Source organism: Anguilla anguilla, chromosome 2, assembly GCF_013347855.1.
Source record: "Anguilla anguilla isolate fAngAng1 chromosome 2, fAngAng1.pri, whole genome shotgun sequence".
NCBI lineage: Eukaryota > Metazoa > Chordata > Actinopteri > Anguilliformes > Anguillidae > Anguilla > Anguilla anguilla.
The window spans coordinates 35010703-35026021 of NC_049202.1; the positions used below are offsets into that span (position 1 = coordinate 35010703).

The 15319-nt window shown below is 37.6% G+C and overlaps 1 protein-coding gene across 1 annotated transcript in view; it reads right to left on the minus strand.

Moving 5' to 3' along the window:
• The window catches only part of scn4aa (sodium channel, voltage-gated, type IV, alpha, a), a 53636-nt gene extending 39882 nt beyond the window's left edge, over nucleotides 1-13754 (minus strand). The window contains exon 1 of the mRNA XM_035397725.1: nucleotides 13576-13754. The gene's annotated coding sequence lies outside the window, so the exon portion shown is untranslated. The remainder of the gene's footprint in view (nucleotides 1-13575) is intronic.
• Nucleotides 13755-15319: the final 1565 nt, after the last annotated feature.

Genomic DNA, 15319 nt, shown 5'->3' on the forward strand with positions numbered 1-15319 from the left:
CAGGCTTAGGAGGGTCAGTGGCAGTGTTCAGTTTAAGTAAATCATCCTTTTGCTGACTTGCTAACATCTGCTCTGTCTTCATTCGGCAGAGCTAAAACTGGTTCTCAGGTGACCTGCGGCCCATAGTAACATCACTGGAAAGAATTACAGAGGCAAAATAACACAGGCAGAAAATAAAATCAATCAAACGATCAAGAAAAAACAAGGAAATAAAACACCAATAAATTTAAATGGCAGTCATTACAAGACTGTGCTGCATAACATAAAATGCAATAAATAGAAACTTGTGATTCTGATAAACGAGTTTGCACTGAACAACTAATTCAGCTCTATGGTGTATTTCCCTCACCGTGTGTGGAAAGACGTATCTCAGTCCTGAACATCGCACAAATCAAAGGTCACTTTCTTGGCTTGGCACAGCTGAAAGAGCACCCAGAGAAAAAGGTCATTGCAGGTCAGTGATTGCGTTCTATGAGAACTGCTCATAAATCCAAAGCATCAGTGTGCCGAATTGTGTGCACAGCAGCATAGTTCCTCTTAAAACCAGCAATTTACATGTACTCTCTTTGTCATTGGCTATGTTTACATGCACACCAATACCCCAATTATTAGGGAATAATCAGTTTGCACATGAACATGGATATAAGTACTGTGATTACTTCTTTAGCAGTGTATACATGATTCTTTCCATAATCAGCATAAGGTCAACAAAAACTTCATTGAGGATCTATGACTTCTGCCTGATATGCACAGTTTAAAAAATCTAAAAGAAATCAGAGTAAAACATGCACCAAAAAATCGAAAGGTGCAGGTGTCTTAATCAGGTTTTGAATTCACCGATTATGACATCACACTGATAAAGATAAAGGCATTTACATGACTATTTCAATAATTAGAGTATTGGCATAATCATAAGAAAAGTACATGATTGGAATATTAGTGTGCAAGTAAACGCACCCAGTGACATTCTCATGGAAACGAGTATTCATATGTACACAATAGCCTCTAAAACAGTGGTTCCCAACCTTAGTCCTGGAGTACACCGTGTATGCTGTTATTAAGCCACATTATGTCAAAAATAGTCATGAACAATAAAATTCCCATGTTCATATTGTGCTTATTGTGCTATATTGCAAAAAATGACATAAAAGAGGTAACAAACTTTTTGGACCAGTTGAAAGTCTGAGGTCATCAATAGACTCCTGAACACAGTGCAGGTTTGGCTTGTTATCATTTGCTTTATCTTTGAATTCCTAATTATCTTCCAGATGGCTAGTTTTAGTGGCCACGTGTCCACACTTTGACCAGTTAAAAGCCTGTTGATTCACTTCAGTCTTTAATTTCATCAGTTAAAAATAATTTTGCTTTTTGTTTAATTGTTTGCAATGTAGCACAATATACACAATATGAACATAGGAATTTAATTCTTCATGGCACAGACAGCTATTTCTGACATAATGTGGGATAAGAGGGTAAATAATCCCTCTAAATATGAAAAGCACCTAATTAAGGAAAATTAACAAATTGTTAAAATTCTGGGTTTGCAAATGTGAATAGAACAAAACCCAGCATGCCCAGGGGTACTCCAGGACTGAATTGGGGATACACTGCTCTATATAAGTGTTTGGCTGAAATATAACATTATGCTCTCTGTTTCTTGAAGATGTCATTGTTTCATGAGCAAATAAAATGTATGCATTTAAGCAGAGGTGGGTAGTAACGCGTTATATTTACTCCGTTACATTTACTTAAGTAACTTTTTGAATAAATTTTACTTGTAAGAGTAGTTTTAATGCAACATACTTTTCACTTTTACTCGAGTATATTTGTGAAGAAAAAATGTTACTTTTACTCTGTTATATTCGGCTACATTCCGCTCGTTACTTTTATTATTTATCCATTTTTTATTCAATGCACGTTCTGTTCGTTTCATTCCCTCAAAGAGACTTCAGCCAAAGAGGCTGGTCTTTGCTTTGGCTCTGTCATAGCCCCCATGACTCCGTTTCACCAATCAAACGTAGCCAGTCACAGCACACACAAGGATGAGTGGGCGACAACAATGGCTGAAACAACGGCGGGTGATTCATAGGAGGCAGAACACCCCTGGCCTCACGTTCAAACTACGTTTTACTTACAGACTACCAAAAACAGTAGTTACATTATGCGCTGCCTTCTTTGTCTGCCTAGAAATGTGGACATTTCAGCCTACAAGAACTCAACTTCGAACTTGAGAAAATATGTGGCGGTAAGTTGTAGGTTAGTTTTGGCTGTGGATAGCTAACTATTTGACTGAGTGGTCATTTATTGTCTTGGACAATCCGTTTGTGAAATGTACGGGCATTTGTGATGCCTCGGTATCTTCCAAAATAGCTGTGCGTAATACCACACGCGTTGTTTACGGCGTTGTCGCCCTTTTTAGTACAGTCTGGCTTGATTGACAATTCATTTATTCAGTAGGTGAGAGTATAAGCTTTCTAACGATGTATAACATGTCTAATTTTGCTTTTGGAATAGCGTTTTTTAGGTCAGCGTAACCTAAATTTTTCTTATCATCACATTCACTTATGTATTTACTCTGTGGTAGCAGTAAAAGACGTGGAACGTGGTCAATGATTATTCGTAATTTCTTGGGAAATACTATTATTATTGAGGACTTCTGGGCATAGCTAAGCCGTATGTTTGCTGATAGACCTAGATGACATCGTTTTATGGAGCAAAACAGAAGCGGATTGAACTGTATTGTTGATTTACGGTCTCTGTCTCCATCTACTGAACACAGATAAGATTTCATCATTGCTATGTAAGTAGGCTATTATTGCTCAAAATACTTTGGTTATATACGTTGTTTTTGAAATTGAGTGTGTTTAAATAGGTTACTGGTATTAATGTGGATATTTCACACTGTAATGTAAGCATTAGTTAGTAGTGTAATAGTTTTTGTGAAGCATGCAACAGTCAAGACGTGAGTGCTGGAACATTGCATAGCATACATAACGTTTGTTTACGCTAAACCGGAAGTTCTGCACATATTCCGCGCAAGGCATCATGGGACTTTGGAATATCGTGGAGAAGTGCATCATAAGGTACAATAATGGTGCTACAAAGCATTATGTTTCCCACATATAAAGTTTCTGTTTGAATTTGAGCAGGCTCCTCTTTGTTGTGATGATGAGTCTGTTTTAATGGATAAATCCCTGTTGCCTCATTGATATTTTTTCTGTCAACGGAGGGTTCACCCCAACAAACTGACGGGGTATACAGACTTAATAGAGTCCAACAGAAAGCGAAAATCCTCCTCTTCTGACGAACCTCCTGTGTATTGTTTTATTGTATTATTGTTTTAAGGGTTATGATTTAGGCCATATTTGAATTTGCACATGGCTATTTTATATTTTGTTTATTTCTATTGGACAAGCATTTACAATTTTATATTTTGGACATTTAGATTTTTACGTTCATCTTGCTCTTCTTATTTTAACATTAAATCAGATTATATGAAGTAACTCAGTACTTGAGTAGTCTTTTCACAAGATACTTTCTTACTCTTACTCAAGTAATTATTTGGATGACTACTTTTACTTCTACTTGAGTCATTATTATTTTAAAGTAACAATACTTTTACTTGAGTACAGGTTTTGGCTACTCTACCCACCTCTGTATTTAAGAATGAGAAGACCCACATTATGTACATATCAAAGGCTAAGGGAATGTGAGATGTCAGACTTGAGACAATCTGCTGCTCACAACAAAACTGATGCAAATACATGTCCTACTGACTATCCCCCTAAAATCAGAGCCAGCACACATGGAGTGGGCCCACGTCACATGCGGTGTGCCTGCCAGACAGATGCAGGGAAGAACTGCTGAGACTGCAGCCCGGATCCATACATTGCATACGGTAGTCCAGGCAACCAAACCGCTCCGACATGGGACGTTCCCAGGGAAGGATATGGGAGGAGGGGCAATATAGACCCACCCTGTCACACTACCCTGTGACGGAATGCGAGCACTGATATTTGTCTCCGGAAACTAACTTACACAGCTTTAGGTTTTTGGCACATGCACAAAGATTATAGACGACAGGAGGCCACAGTGCATACAAAGATATAAAACATCAGCTTTAGGTGAGGTATCATAAGAAGGCCATATTAAGAAGGATGTCATCTGAAAATGTCACACAGATTATAAAGCAGCCTGATTTCTGAAGTACATTGCATTTGAACATAATCACAAACACACAAAAAAATATTTTCTTTAAAATAGATTAATTAATTAATAGAATTCATAATTTTTATTTACAGTATATGGAAATGTTACTAGCACTATCTGTATGTCATTTGGATACATGCTACAGAGAAGTGCTTAAATGTAGCAGGTGCATAACATTAATTCTCACATAAGTGAATTATCAATTAGTGGTTTATACTTTGTGATATACATTCCAATAGACAAAAGGATGTCAAATAAATTTTAATTTTTAATTTCAAAAACATTATTTGCTGAAAAGTTTTTGTTCATTGACTTTCCTATATTGATCAGACATTTTCTCCTGAATGTCAGACAGGATATAACATTATTCTAACTTGAACACAAATACATAGAAACACTGTCGATGGGAGTCAAATCCCTAATACTATATTTGGAAAATAAGTATATTTAACAAATAACCAGTTTACTATGGGGCCAAACTAATGACAAATGTTATTAATTTTATTAATTAATAATAATTGATCATTTAGCCTCTCTGCTGTGTCGCTCATCAATGCTTACAAAGTGCTAACTGTAAATATAACACAGAAGCAAGGCCTCTCATTCCTTTAGCCATATAATGGGAGTGTATAATAATAATAATATAATATAATAATAATAATAATAATAATAATAATTCATTGCTCAAACCTCATATTTCAGCACATCCTTTCCAGGCAACAATCGTCAACAGGGCCCAAAATGATTGAGGAATGGATATGCATTCTCCATATAAAGGTACTATAGTTGGTCCAAATATCTTCTTTAATATACAACATTAAATCAGTAAATGCATTCAGTCAACAATAACCATTTTTGCTCATAATAATAATAATAATAACAATAATACAATTATGCCCCTGGACTTCATATTCACCCCTCCATCAAGAACAGACTGATCGGCAGGTTAATTACATATAACACTCAACCTGACATGCACAATGTCCTCAAACAACTCCCACAACATTTTACAGCAGGGAGGGGGAAATTCTTGTTCCTGGAGGGCGGGTGTGTATGTAAGGTTTGGTTTCCTCCAATTACCCAGATTAAATTAGGGAATTTAAATTAGGGACTCACTCCTCCAGGAGCTAGCATCTAACATTTTACATATTGGGATGGCAAGTATGCCATCAACCAAGTTACGACTTGGTGGTGCACACTCCATACCTATACAGCACCGAGAGTTTGCCACTTTTCAGGGTTTCGTACAGAAATAACCATAGTGACCACAGACTCTCAGCCCTTAACTTCTATACCTCCTGACCTCATGTTAACAGACAGAATTCACAAACAACTTCACACGTCCACACAATAAAGCCCCGAACTTCATCTTGCATTTTCTCCTTTACATCATCACAAATGCTCCAGTACCACAATCACAAATTCTCCCTATTGGACATTTAGCTACATCTGCAAATAGCAACATCTGATCTTGAAAGCAGCCAATTGCAGGACAGTCTATTTTGCACGATACATAGGCAAAATGGACATATAAGGAAGTGCACACGTGATGCCATTTTAAGCTTAAAACTGTGGCCGCCATCTTTGTTTTGTGCGGAAATTAGCCTACTTGTTGACTAATAATTTGCAAAAAAATTAAAATAATATTATGAGTATTTAGATTTTGATAATGCCCGTGCTAAACCTTTGAAATGACTACCTTCTTTAAAATAATGAGCAAACAATGACATTAAAGAATGTTTTTATTGCACTGGCACATCCCATTGTTTGAATCTTTTTAGGTACAACACAGCTACATTTTACGCAGTTTTGCTTTTGGCATTTCGATCGAGTTAACGTTAGCTAATTTGCTAACAGTACAGAGTGAGTGTAATGTTAGTCATGAAGATGGCACTAAAATGAACCACTGAAATCTGTGTTGCGATTCAGTCTAGTAGGTAGGCCTACCAGTCATATGGGAACCAGTGCCATAGTGCTACTGGGTTTTGCTACCCAACCCTATTCACAACTCAGATGGCTACATGACTAAAACTTTGGACTACTATTGCAGGCATTGTTTAGCCAAGTAAGTACAATAGTATTTTACAATGTGAAATTATAAAAAATCTTATTTGTGTACATATCTAAAAATTTCTAAACATAATAATAATGATAATAGTAAGAACAACAACAGCAATAATAATTATAAGAATAATAATAATAGCTGCAAGCAGCAATGAAGGGGCCAAGCGCTATGTCAGACAAAATATGCGATTCAGCTCACTGGGTACAGTGGCACCTTCAGCACACTTTTGCTCTCCAGGCTCGGACATAATTTCAAGTTTCACTGATTCAGGATCGATGGAGCCAGATATACGGCTAATTGAATTTCAGAAACTACTGTAGATGGCACTACTGAGTTCTGTCTGTGCACCGCCAGGGCCTTTGGCCAAAGATTTATTTGACATTGTGATATTAAGAAGCATTCAGGAATTACACCTCACTTCCTGTTAGTGTATCTTCACCAAAATGGTGGCAGATGAACTTTGGAATGAAAAGAAAGCCATGTTTTATCTGTACAAGCAAAACGGAGTATGAGATTTGGCCATTTGAAAAGTGCACATATGTGGCACTATAGAACACTACCAGATGAGCTTTAAAACTCTTAGGGCATGGGTCCTGGGTGATCCAAAGGGTTTGTCATAAACAGTGTTAATATGCTGTGTGTTCCCTGTTGTTGTCTTCATTGGCATGGCCAAAGCAAAGGGGTGAGCTGTCCTTTCTGTTGAGTGTAGTTAGGTTAACTTATCTGTTATTTTACTTTAATCATTAGGTTAGTGTCTTTCCTTTGAAGGCATGTTTTTTTTGTAAACATGTGTGGCTAGTTTAGTCCCAGTGAGAAATTGCAAAGAAGCTAAAGATTTCCAGGTGCAGTGTTCAATACACACTTGGAAGGTTTCAAATGAGGGGCAGCAATGCTAACCGAAGACCAGGAAGAACAAGAGGCAGAAGACAAATATCTTGTGAAGAACTCTGCAACTGAAATTTTAGCATTTCAATTTTGGCATTTCAGTAAAACCAAAATGGTGGGAAAAATGGTGGATGATATAAGTCCAAGAAGCACGTTTGTTCACCATTTGATGTCTTACCTGTGGCAGTAAGTCAGTGCTAGTCAATGGCAGTGCAGGGTCTATGCCATTACTGTAATAGATCACAAAAGAATTGAGTTGATTCTTGATTTCAGAGTAATTGGCATTTAAATCTATTTCCTAGCATAGCACTCTGAAGTGGCTATGTTTCATGTAACCTAGTATATGTCTCGTAGGCATCATGGTACGCATATGTTCCAGGTTCGGTGCCAATAGATAAAAGTGTTGCAAAAATATTGTTTGACCTAGCAACTACCTTATAAAGACTGTTGAATGATCCAAAGAAGTAACAGAATTGCAGATTGTAAATTGAGCAATATCTCAATGAGGAGAGATTTAAATATTTTTTCAACAAAATCCAAGATAGCTGAAAAACAAAACGGCCAACAAAAAACGTACATAATTTGATATGATCCTTTACTGCAATAGCCCACAAGGAGTTTGGATGGAAAATCTGCCTTCATTGCGGAGTAATTCATGAAACCTAGTCTGTGCCTCCAAGGCCCCAAGCATGTGTACCAAGTTCCGTGCCAATAGACCAAAGTGTTACAGAGATAGGGCCGCTCACGGTGACTTTGCCGCCAAATTCATTGATATTGAATAATTGCAGCCATATTTTTTTGACCTAGCAACTATCTTAAAGACTATTTAAGGCAATGGTGCTAATACCCAAATTACAGCTAGATTTGGCCACAATTCAAGGAGGAGTGGATTATTGTGTTTTTGACTATGGCCGAAAAACAAAATGGCTGACTCCAAGGCTGCATTGTTTGGCAACTAGTATCCCTTACTGCAATGGCTAACCTCAGGTTTGGTTGAAATCACTGCTTTCATTCCAGAGTAATTGCCATTTACAGCTTTTTTCTGATATAACACCCCCAAGCGGCCAAATTTCATGAAACTTTGTGGACGCTACTTAGACTACCTGGGATAGAGATGATGCATGCCACATTTTGTGGTGATCCAGTCAGTGATCTAGGGGGAGATGCTTAAAATTCAACAGAAAATCCAATATGGCGGAAATTGACAGGGGTGGGTACATTGAACTCAACAGGACTAAGGGAGCTAGAGAAAAAAAGACTAGGCCAAATTGTTCAGAAATTAGAGCCAAAAGTTTAAGTTAAACTTTGGCCTCGGTGGTGAAAAGGGGCTAATGTACTTAGCCCAAATTTGGTGAGGTAATACCTAGACTGTTCTCTATCAGTGTGCCGATTTTCAGAAAAAACCACCAAATGATTCTAGGGGCTGACACAGACTCCCATGGCAGAAAAATGATAACAGTGAAAAAACTAACAGATATAACAGGTATCCGCACACCTATAGTGCTTGGTCCCTAATAATAATAATGCATTGTATTCATGTTGTGCTTTTCATACACCCAAAGCACTGAATGCAAACAATTGTTCAAACACATGGTGTAGTCATGTTTACTATTTTTAAGTGCAACACAGTTGAGTTGAATGACCACATTCTCTTCAGATAGTAAGATGAAAAAGCACAGGACCAAGTTACATAATAGTACAATAATCGAGGAAACATTGAGTTTCATTGCTGTGGATTAGTTCTTGTGATTAGATTGGCTATTTTAGTTTGTGTGAATTAAGATAACCAATATTGCGTGTTCATTTTTTATATCAATACTTTTGACAGCAGGCCTAGATTTTGGAAGTTTTAATTAAAGACTTAAAGACAGTGCTTTGTATGCATGAGTAATTTGGAATTTTTGTATGTTGTAAGTTTTTTAGGTAATGTGTACCCACCACTAGTTAATATCACACATTTAAATGTTTCAAACTGAGGGTATACAGATGTAGTCTTATGTTGGATATTCTCCAAAGAAACAATATACACAAAACACACCAAAACTAGTCAAAATCCAGAATATCCTAAGCCAAGCATATTCTGCTGCTTAGTTGCTAATTTATTTAATTGAATCATAAACTAAGGTTAAATATGGGGCACCATGACTTACAAAAGAACAGTTTGGAATGCTGTTGTAAGTACACTGTATAGCAGTACCTCCAGCATCAGAATACAGCAGACATTTTACAGCCTTTTTGTTTCTAATTAACAAAAGACAGAAACTTTGAAACAACACAGCTGAAAATCCTTAGCCTTCTCCTCTTACAGTACATACATTGCCCATAACCTCAACCCCAGGAGTTTTATTTTGCCAGGACTTACCCATTACAATTAATATAATGCAGTTTTGCTTTCCAAAGTCATGTATTTGATAGAGAGGCAATATCTCTGTCCAAATTATTCAAAACATTTTTAGAAACCAGGTCAAAACTCAAATAAGTATATAAATGTAACACCATTCGAGTAACACATTATTTCTTATTCATACAGAAGTAATTTCAGACATTTTTCTGTTAAAATTTTTTAATTTGGCATGAGTTAGACCAAAAATGATTTGTTATCAATGCTAATGTGTCACCAAAACAACACAAGACTCGAGTTGTCTTTCTCCATTCTCATGATGAAATCATTTTAAGACCAAGTCTTAAAAAAACTACCACCATTTGCGGTAAAAATAAAAAAAGAACATTGTTATGTGATCTTCAAAGACTTTAAAATTAGACACTGGAAAGAATTTCGGAAAATGTACTGTATCTTACTCCTCTCATTATGTATCTTGTGATTCAGTTCATGTACTCAGCTCTCAATTTCTGTGAACACATGGTCAGTTGCTTCAAACAAATGATGTGAGAACCACACCTTTCTCAGTACTGTTTGATCTAGACTGTATTCTGACTGAAATTACAGATAAATTCCTTATTTTTTTGTTTACAAAGCTAATACCACTAAGTTGTTAAAGCTGTATTTATACATGAGTATGTTATGTGACTTATTTGATTGGACATAGGCTTTTAATGAAAATATTAGCTGATCAAAGGTAGTTGGAGGAGGGAAGGTCTAAAATTGACAGGGATACACAACAGAAACCGTTTATGTTGTTGTTGGAGGTTTGAGGCTACATATGAAACCCTGTGGGACCAAAATGCTCAAATGGAAAAATCTGCCCCACTACATTTACAGTTACCTTCAACTGATTTCACCTTTTGCCCACTAAGGAGAGAGGACGACGGGCGAAGCAATCATACGACCTCCCTGAGTGAAAGAAACCCAAAACCAACAGCTTCTGCATCCAAGTGCATGTGATGCCCTGACGCTCGCAGGCGGAACGGCCTTGCGACCTCGCCGCTGAACGGCAACACCCAACACAACGTGGCATATTGCCACCCGTGACATGATTGGGTATCTCTTCTCATATGCCTTTACAGTATACCATAGAGCTGTGGTATGAAGCTTGCAGCATGTCAACCACACCCCATTGCAGAGCCACTCCCAGGGCTGGTCGATATCAGCAAACAACAATATTCAACAGACACTATAAATATAATATAGCCACTAATACCATAGAACTATTTACCACTAAATACCAAATCACGGGAATGGCCTGAAAAGATTCCATGTCCCACATTCTGCAAACTGCAATGGAATAAAGGCTTGCACAAACCCAGCCTTTCTGTAATTGGAACTTTGCAAAAATATTGCCTTGATCCTTTCTGAAAAACCCCATCCGGGCTAGTCTGTGCAGTCCCAGAAAATAAAAAATGCTCTTTCAGAAGTAAACACCAAAAGTACTTCTAACACAAATATAGTACAGATAGATTGCCAGTAAGACAATGTGAGCAATACATAGACTGGAGTTCAAGACAGCAGGGCTCGGAGACACAACAAAACTTCATGGAGTAGCCCTGAGCCTGTCAGGTTAAATAAAGAGGGCATACTGCTGACAGGTACTTATGTGAAGGGGAGGCTACAACCCGATCTTCGTGTCAAGTGCAAGCCTGGGGAGCGGCGGGCCTCGTCCGTCCCCTCCAGCCCGCGGCTCGCGTTTGCCTGGATCAGTGGTGGAGGAGGGAGTGGAGGGGGCAGGGCAGCGCTACGCACATGCAGCATCCTCAGAGCTAAAAATACGGCCCAGCCTCAGAGGAGGGTCAGGTGAAACCGGCCAATCCAGGAAACAGGTGCAGGACTCTGTCCCACAATGAGCGTGAGTCGCCCACTTCTGCAGGTACAAGGCAGGGAAGCTGGCCTACCCACCTTCCAGCCACCACCGTCTCCCTCATTGATACACACACACACACAACAGAGCGCACATCTGCTACTTATCTCACACAGCTGCAAACGCATGGATGCACATTGACGTAATATTGATGAGTATGTACTCCCAAGTGTAGCAGGGAGGATGTTAAAGAGAACATCAATTGGCCATTGCCATCAACCATTGGCATCGTTATGGCCAGAAGTCAGCCTATCGTCATGAAGGGTGCTTGTCCAGGCTACTTTCTCAAGTTTCAAAGATTATCTAACCGATGATATTCATATACTAGTACCCCCCCCCCCCCCAAAATAAAATAAAATAAATAAATAAATAAATAAAAATAAATAAATAAAAATACATTTTAAAATGCATTAACTAAATAAATAAATAAATAAATGACACTTCACTTAGTAAATGGTAAATTGGAAAGTAAAGAACAGCATCAGTAGAAAACTATTCCTTTAAAGGCCGGCTTCCCAGACATGGATTTCGCCAAATCCTAGACCAAAATAAAAGTTTTATGAAGATCTCCTTTGAAATATGTTTTAGACTAGTCGTAACCACCACTTAAAGTTAAATTGCCAGCCGTACTGGATTATTGTAAACATCCTCTCATGCCCTACTTGTCAATACGTCTGACCATAGTCAGACACCCAATGATAACACTGGAATTTGATATGGAATATAGAAAATTTCCTTCTTCGAAAAAATATGGAGAATATACATAGCCTAGAAATTTTATTATATAAGACTGACTTTGTATTGTAGGCCTCATTTAACAGGCCTATACTCCGAAAGTTTCACATACTCTTATTCGTGACTGGATTAATTTTATGAAAATGAATCCTCTCCCCACGAATTACAATGGTTACAGCTAATTATATTAGAACTTGCTTTGCTATATCTTTAACCAACTAAAGGTTCTTCTAAAATATATTTTTGTATTTGGTTTTTACACCATATGCTTATGTTTCTTATATGTAATAACCCCACAATAGCATTAATAGTGATCTCCATTGCCTGTAAATCTGCTCAGTGTACTTCTGTATATAAAATACAATTAATACACAATAGCTGTTATTTTATGTGTTTTTATATTAATTTTATTAAAATGAAGTTCCCCTGAATGTTTTTCTTTAAATCAACTAAGTATATCAAAATCAGATCATGAAGCAATTGGGAGTGGGAAAAATGGCTTACTTTCCTTCAGTAGACATTGATTCAATGCTATTATTATTAATGAGGCTGGAAGTCAACTGCTTTTCCTCCTCATATTTGCTCTTGGTGCGCTTTCATAAAACGTGTGTAATTCTAATATATACTCATGCTTCAGAATGTATGTTCTAGAATTAAGAGAATACTTTCCTTTATAGTGCACATAGTATTTTATGTTTGTGACAGTGGTCTACGTCCAAAATTTGAAGGATTATGATGAACTGAAGAGATATATGCAACAAATCTTTGCAGTATTGCTGATTTTTAGATTTTAATAAAACTAATATCTGCTTACCAGCCCATTTAGTCACGGTTGGTGACATATTTGCTTAAACTGTCAACATCCAGTAGCTCCACTTCAAAAATAGAAATATGCAGTTAATCTAGCTAGTATATAAATTAGTTTAAAAAACTGCTTATCATTTCAGTGAGTAAACAAATTAACGCAACAAAACAACTTTTATACAGTGAATGCAGGAGTGAGCATCGCAAGCAAGTGCCTATATAAACAATGGCAGGTGTATCTGAAGCATTATAATTATCTAAAGACGCACATTCTAGGCGTGCGAAGAGGTAAAAACAATAATTACATCTAAGCCAAATTTGACCCAAGGAGGTAACTCATTAGGGGGTCATATAAAAAAATATTGCCAAAATAATGCTGATAAATAACATGAATTCAAACAACACCCGACTAAGAACATTTTCTGACTTCACGAACTGATCAAGTGCCATATCCAGTAAAAAAATATTGTCTCAATAACACTGACATGACATGAATTCAAACACCTTGCCACGACCATGTTCTGACGTCAAAAATTCAGACACGTTGTGCAAATGACTATTTCAACCAAGACTTAAACAACCACTGCAACATAAAAAATAAAAAAATAAAATCGTATGGTTTACCTTTCGCAGTTAAAATGTATATATTTCCAAAGAAGCCAATAATTAGCCCGTTAATTATGTCCTTCTTCAAGTCTTTCGCAGAGAACGTTATTTTCCACTTCTCCTAGCCAGTTCACGCTCCAAGGCAGCTGTTGCTGACGCGGGGGTGTCTTGAATGAAACCTGAGCGTTGCTTCAGGTAGGATCATCACTTAGTCGAAACTTTCTGACACTATAAGACGACTCGGTAATCGCGCTGCGAGGATTCGGTCTCCAATAGAAAACTTAATCAAATAGCCTACAGTGTTGGCCTACAACATATATAGGTATACGCTACAGGTATTCAACGAGTTTTCGTTTATTCAGTAAAAATTTTAATACGATAATGAATCGTTGTCAGTTTAACTGACTTTTGATTAAGTCTTGCAGCATACTGTACTTTTATTCAACTTTTTTTTCAACTTTTATTAATGCCGTTTTTGAGAGAATGAAACGTGCGGACAAGTGAAGAGTTTGTGAAATGAAGAGTTTGTGAAATGTGTGAAGGTTTTTCTAATCTGCTATGAATTATACGTAATCAATAGAAATTATTCAATAGTTGTTCTACAGTGCATATTAATTGTTTATACTGTATATAGTGGGTTATATCTTCAATAGCACAACCAAGCCAATGTGTTTCATTGGACATCTGTCAGAAACGTTGGTTAGTTTTAGGATTTTCGCGCTCACAGTACTGGCGCCGTTTTGGCAAGGTTTCAGCCCTTCTCGTTAGGTTAAGAACCAGTACGGCTCCAGCATTTATAGTAATCCATTTCAAATTAGACAGAAGCGCAACATATTTCTTTAAACAGCGCCGCCTCCAGACGCGAGTAAGCGTGTAATCCAGTGGTCTATGGGGAACTGAGCGCATTTGCGATTACACGGCTGAAGACTCATTGACAGCTAGCTCACGGGTATCTAAACAATGAGAGGATCAATTTTTTCCCAGCAGAGTTTTCTCTCGGTATAATAACGCAGTTAAACCGTAGCTTGCAGTAACGGGGACAACGGCAGGCCTATAGCATACATAGCCTTAGAGAAGAATCCCATTAATTGAAATAGGATATCAAGCTTCTCGGCGAGTGCCATTTTATCCGATCCAAGGAAAAGGACACCTAGCCTACTAAATGATTTTACAGATGGTTATATTGACTCAGATATTCCATGCTTTTCCGACTCTTAAAATTAGTTTCCGACCCCGATAAGGAACCTTCCCATTTATGAAAAAGTGTAACTTATTTACGTAAACTTCGCGTTTGGCTCACACACACGCGCACGCACACACACTCTCACACACGCACACACACATGCACACGCCTCTCTCTCTCTCTCTCTCTCTCTCTCTCTCACTCTGGTCACAAATGAAGACTCTTGCATACTCCCTCTAGCCTGTGTTGATCTAGATAAAGCAGCTGAGGAGATATTTAATCCTGCCCTGATCGCTCTATGATATTCTGACATAATGGGCAGACTTTTCTTGGAAGCGAACAGCAGCAGCTCTGGTTGGACACTTGCTAACTCTCCCTCTCTTGCATAAAGCTTGTGCTCACTGGCTGGTAAGGACGTTAAATTAAGATACAAGCTCCTTAAGCAATGTGAAAACATGACTGAAGAAGATGACACAAACTAAGCCCTGAAACAAACAATGGAAAATTAAGTTTGATCCCATTAAAAAAATTTTTTTGTTTATATTTTTCAAAAGTTCCAAAGGAGTCAGAACAGAGTGA